This window comes from Caloenas nicobarica, chromosome 16, assembly GCF_036013445.1.
Source record: "Caloenas nicobarica isolate bCalNic1 chromosome 16, bCalNic1.hap1, whole genome shotgun sequence".
Lineage (NCBI taxonomy): Eukaryota > Metazoa > Chordata > Aves > Columbiformes > Columbidae > Caloenas > Caloenas nicobarica.
This window is the reverse complement of record NC_088260.1, coordinates 5,618,998-5,625,071: the sequence shown is the minus strand read 5'-3', so window position 1 is coordinate 5,625,071 and position 6,074 is coordinate 5,618,998.

Below are 6,074 nucleotides of genomic sequence, written 5' to 3'. Positions count from 1 at the left end.
TTTGGGTTGAAAGGACCTTCCGAGCTCCCCCAGTGCCCCCCCTGCCATGAGCAGGGACATCTGCACCAGCTCAGGTTGCTCAGAGCCCCGTCCAGCCTGGCCTGGGATGTCTCCAGGGATGGTTCAGCCACCACCTCTCTGGCCAACCTGGGCCAGGCTCTCACCAGCCTCAGGGCCAACAATTTCTTCCCTATGTCTGGCCTGAATCTCCCCTACTTTAGTTTAAAACCATCACCCCTTGTCCTATCACAACAGGCCCGGCTAAAAAGTCTGTCCCCATCTTTCTTATGGGCCCCTTTTAAGTACGGAAAGGCTGCAATAAGGTCTCCCTGGAGCCTTGTCTTCTCCAGCTGAACCCCCCAACTCTCTCAGCCTGTCCTCCCAGCAGAGCTGTTCCAGCCTCGGATCATTGCTGGGGCTCCTCTGGCCCCCTCCAGCAGGTCCATGTCTGTCCTGTGCTGAGGACACCAGAGCTGGACACAACACCGCACGGGGGTCTCAGATTTCGCACGGTACCCCGGCCCTTTAGCCGTCCACGGGGGTGCTTCCATCCCCAGAGAGACGGACCTGGGGATCCCCCGCCTCTCAGGGGCTGCCTGGCCTCAGGGTCACCCACAGGAGCCCCCAGGGACCCCCCAGGCAGGTTTGAATTGGGCTGTTGATGCCATCCCACTGCCACATGACACAGCATCATCCCAATGGCCTCAAAATAAACTTCCCCTCCTTTCTTATGCATGATTAAGTTTCCTCCCAACAGCGTGTGTGCATGCACGTGTACGTACACACACACACACGCTCCCCGCCGCGCCGGCACCGTAGGCAGCAGCGCGCTCATTATGTTTTAAATAAAGCATGTTAAAAATCTCTCGGAATTTAGCAACAATTACCATGGATACCAATCACTGAAATCCCTTAGTTACTATGGCAACACGTTTCCCATCCTGCCTATTTATCCTGGAACCGACACACCATTTATCGTGAGTGATAGGAAGAGAATTTGAAAGCAACCTTCTCTGAGTGCACGGAAGCATAAAAAACATCAGTGAGGAAATAACTATTAATAGAGATAAACCAGCCCCAGATTGACGGTACACAGGGCACGTTTTGAGACTGCACATCCCTGTTAAATGCTGAGGACAACATGAGCAAAACACAGCCTCTGGTAAATGGGAAGGCGGGCAGGGTCAGTAATGGAAAAAAAAAAAAAGGCACACCATTTTTTTTTCTTGCACGTTTAACATGCAAATAATTAACACCATAGACTGTAAGGGTGAGACTTTGCACTGCAAAGGGACTGGGGTAACCACACTGCTGCGGCAGCACAGGGATGCTTCAGCAAACGCTGCTCGCAGCCTTCTGGAGAGCACACGGAGATGCTCAGGGCTCAGAGTCTCCTGGAGAGCACACGGAGATGCTCAGGGCTCAGAGTCTCCTGGAGAGCACACGGAGATGCTCAGGGCTCAGAGTCTCCTGGAGAGCACATGGAGATGCTCAGGGCTCAGAGTCTCCTGGAGAGCACACGGAGATGCTCAGGGCTCAGAGTCTCCTGGAGAGCACACGGAGATGCTCAGGGCTCAGAGTCTCCTGGAGAGCACATGGAGATGCTCAGGGCTCAGAGTCTCCTGGAGAGCACAAGGAGATGCTCAGGGCTCACTGCAGCCCTGGCCAATGGCACCAGAGTACGAAATCACCTCCTTCCTCCAGCCAAGGGGCTTCCATGGGAGCGGAGTCAGCAATCCAGCCAGGTGAACCATGCACAAACATCTCTTGGTAGATAGTTATGGTGCCTGCTGGGGTAATATTCGAGAGGCCCAAGATCTCCACAGTGTTTATTTTCACCATATACCTGACAAGTCAGCACAGTCTATCATTCCCCACAACTCGGAGGGTCAAACTCAGCAGAGCCAGAGCCTGTTGGTGAATTGTTTAACTCAACCCATTGCCCCAAAGCACAGAGGAGCCGAACGTTTTAAGATACTGCAGCCAAGCTACCAGCACTCATATGCAAGAGCCTCCACGCTCTTACGCACCAGAACTCAGCCTGTTTGCGGCATGGGCTGGAACAAAGTCTCTCTCCAGGATTTCTGAGCACAAAGCATCCTGTGTGTCAGAAACACTCAGAGACGGGCTGAAGGAGGAGGAACAAGCCTTGCAGAAGGAAGCCTGCCACCACCACGGCCCTTCTTGCAGCCTTCATGAAAAAGGGGGTGGAAAAGGCTCCAAGCCCCTGGGAGGAGAATCCTTGTACCCTCCAAACATTGCTTGTCCTGTCACCCTCCTGCCCCACAGCAATGCTGACCGCGATGAAGGACGGCAAACACAAGGCAAGCCCAGGCAGTGGGCAAGACAAGGGCTCCATCCCCATTTCATTTCCCAAGCTGTGTTAGTAAGATGCTGTAATTCAACCTAAAGAGCTTCATACTCAAAGGGCAAGACACAGCTACGGGGAGCAGGACCCCAGCTGTTCCCTCGGGAAGGACGGAGCACAGACCGTCACAGCCACCCTGGGGACACACACACACTTGTTGCGCAGGGTGACAGCAACACGCCGGCTCTCTCCTTTGGTTTTCCTCAATGCAAACACCGAGTATTTGCGAGAGCAGCTTCCTATTTTTCTCATGCCTCTGATAAAAGCATCGTGACCCAGACTGAGTCCATCCAGTGACCCATGCCTGGGAAGAGCAGTCTGAGTATCAGAGTCTCCAGCTTTTCCACATTATCCAGAAATGCCTCTCTGCAACGGAAGTCACCACTCAAAACCTTTTGATTGATCCCACTGAATTTCAGGAGTGGATTGTCCAGACACTGATATTACTATGCAGATCCAGGCCCAGGAAATGGCCCAAAGCTCATAGAAATTCAGCACAGCCACTGCTGATTTGTACAATTATGAGCTGCCATGAATCAAAAGGTTAACTTTCAGACAGAGCCTTTGGGGGGAACCCTTAGAGATTGATTTCGAATTTCATACAGTGTTTAGTCAAATCTCTTTATTCAGGGACACCAACAGTCTCCGAATGCGAGGAAGGAGGCGGCCGGGGCTTGGTGCAGGATACCTGCAGGGATGCAGCACCAAGTGATGCAGCGCGGTTGCTCAGGACATTCTGCATTTCCCCGAGCTCAGGAGCCGTGACGAATGCGAATTGACTGCGACGTGCAGAAAGGCCGTTAATTACGGCAACGCGAGTCGCTGCAAACATCTGTGATGAAGAGCACAGCTGCAGTCCAGCCACCTGCGAGGACAGAGCCGTCCCCTTCCTCCAGGACACGCACCCGCTCCACAGATACAATACCTTCAACACAGAGGGTAAAACGAGATCAAGTAGTTTGAAAAAGCCACACTTAACACATCGTTTCTCTCTCTTGTTTCTTATACAGCACTTTATATCCTTTTAGCTTTCATTCATGGTTGTAAATAGATATGGGACTTTCACAGATCTATAAAATTAAAGATTGCAGCCAGAAAAAACAACCATAAACTAAGCTCAGACACGGGACTATTAAATAAAAAGACCAGAAGGGATCACTGCACCTTCCAGCCTGATTTCCAGTACGAAGAGAGACGAGGGAGTTCCTGCCCCTCCCATTTCACATCCAATGACACAAATAAGGAAAATGAGAAAAGCACGGGCATGAGAACGCAAAGATCTTTCCTCCATGAGGAGCGAACAGGCACCTAGACAAGAAAAGCAGTGAGCTGTCAAGGTGATGCACACTAAAAATGTGGCAGCCCCTCCAACACTTGGAGCCATTCTTTAGGAGAGCTGTTTTGGTTTTTTTCAAATCAAACGTTTTGATCTGTGAATTGTTATGCTGAGTCTTTCTCCGTGGGGAAGCCAGGAAGCAATCAGCATGTTAAGAATCCTTTGAAGGTATTTTTCCTAACCATTACAAAATCAAAGGGAAAAAAAATAAAATAGATACACATCATAGCCTCAGGCCCCAGCTCAAGGCAAAGGAAGATTTCAGAGACCTGAAGCACAAGCACCATTCAATGGGCTCAGGGCTGGTCCCAAGCGAAGGGACCAGCATGTGGAGGCTTGAAAAGACCGACCAGGTGCAATACACGGGGACACAGAATGAGAATTGCTGCCCTGGAGACGGAACCTGATTTGCAGCAGCTCTGCCAAGAGAGATGCACTGGAAAAACATTTTCTTTGGAAACAGTAAATAGGTTGATTGAAAGACACCTGCGTTTTTCCTGACCCGTTCAGTTGTTGTTGTCGGGGACCAGAGGAGCGGCACGATGGACACGTCTTGCTGTGTAACAGGAGAATTTCAGAATTCATCTGATCTAAACACCGACTGCATTGGAATTCATACTGAAGAAAAGCCAGCCAAAGTTTCAAGGTTTTACAGAGATAACAAAGCTGTCCTTGAGCAATATCTAATCATCTGGGTTTGTATAAACACTGAGAGTGCTGTGAGAATAAATTCTAGTTACACTTACCTACACAGGGCAAGGAAAAATGCAACACAGCAGCCTGGGAGAAAGCAGGAGGTGCTGGAAGTGTCACCACATCACCATCGCTTTCAATCTTTGTCAAAGTTCCCAGACTGGACTAGTCCCTCTCCTCCCTCCCCAACCCTGAAACAGCTTATAAAACCATTGCTATACACCGAGATGGATGCAAATTGTTAGATGCACTCATAAAAAAAAAAAAAATCTTACTCTGCAGGATAATCGCCTTAAAACCAAGCTGCTCCACATAGCTGCTGTCCTCATTTGAATTCAGCTTGTACGTGAGTCTGCAGAGCCGCCACCACGGGGCTTCGCTTCCTTCCTGCCATTGCAGTAGATTATCTCTGTGCTTCGCCATCACCTTGAGACCCAGCTTGTTTTAGTACAAATTCAGCCGATGTTTGCTCTGTGTTCAACCAGCACTGCTTGTGTTGTCTGTGTTACAACATGCAGTGTTTATTTCCCAAAAAGTCGCAGGACGGCTCAGCTGCATTTTTTACGTCTCAGCCCCCAAAGCAGGATCAAGGGGAGAGCGAACGCTCAGTGGAACCTTTCCTTGAATTAAAAACCCTTCACACGTCTCATTTCTGGGAATCAATAATAGCAGTGACATGCCTGGTGGGAACATTCCCATCAGCTATAAGAAAGAAAAAGCAGTTATTAGTGGACCTAAAATTAGAGCGATGTGCAATACTTCGGGACAAGACTTCTGCTCCAGCCTAGAGAACAGGTGGGACGTGACATTTTTGGAAGTGTCTCACTCCAAGTACTACAGAAAATCAGAAATTTCGATAGCTTTTGAAGAACGGTAGCAGCAGGTGACAGAAAGGAGCCTGAGGTGCAACACGGCTCCTGTTCACAGCCCCGTTCCCTGTGTTGGGTCACTACGTAAGTGCTGGCACGAAAGGACCTCAGGAAACAGCCGAGCCCCCAGGACAAATGCTGCAAGAGATGGAAGATCTGGAAGGAAGGAGGAGCAGGAGCGAGAGCAACGGCTTCTGTCTCCCTCAGCCCAGAAGAACTGGCTGCAGCCAAGTGTGACGTGGGCAGAAAAAGAACAGCATTGTCCTTCATTCCCTCAATTAAAAGCAATTGATGATATACTAACAGCAAAAAAAAAAAGAGAGAGGCAAACCCTCCTCCATCTCAGTTTTGAGCATGTTCCACACCAAGGTCAACAATCAGAAAAGAAACAATTATCAGTGATCTGGAGGGGGAGCAGGAGAGAGAAGCAGGAGGTGGTGGGGACACCCGGCTGCTGCAGGGACGTGAGCGCAGGACTCGGGACAGGAGCCCGGGCAAGCAGCTGTGGAGGGTGGGAACACCAAGGTAAAAGCTCATATACATTGAATTTACACCACGTTTAACATGCGTTTTGCTCCACGGGCTCTTGGGAAGGGCTGCTCGTTCAACAGCATCTCATCCCACGGGCTGCAGCTCAGAACCAACTCCAGACCCGCAGATCAGAGCCCACACACCATCTCTGGCTGGAGAACAGAGTTACTGACAAACCATCTTAAGAAAATGTTTTTTATTTTTTTTTTTTTAATTCCTTTCTTTGTTTTTCCTTTTATTTTTTTTAAGTTCTGATGTTCACAGGTATGCTTTCATT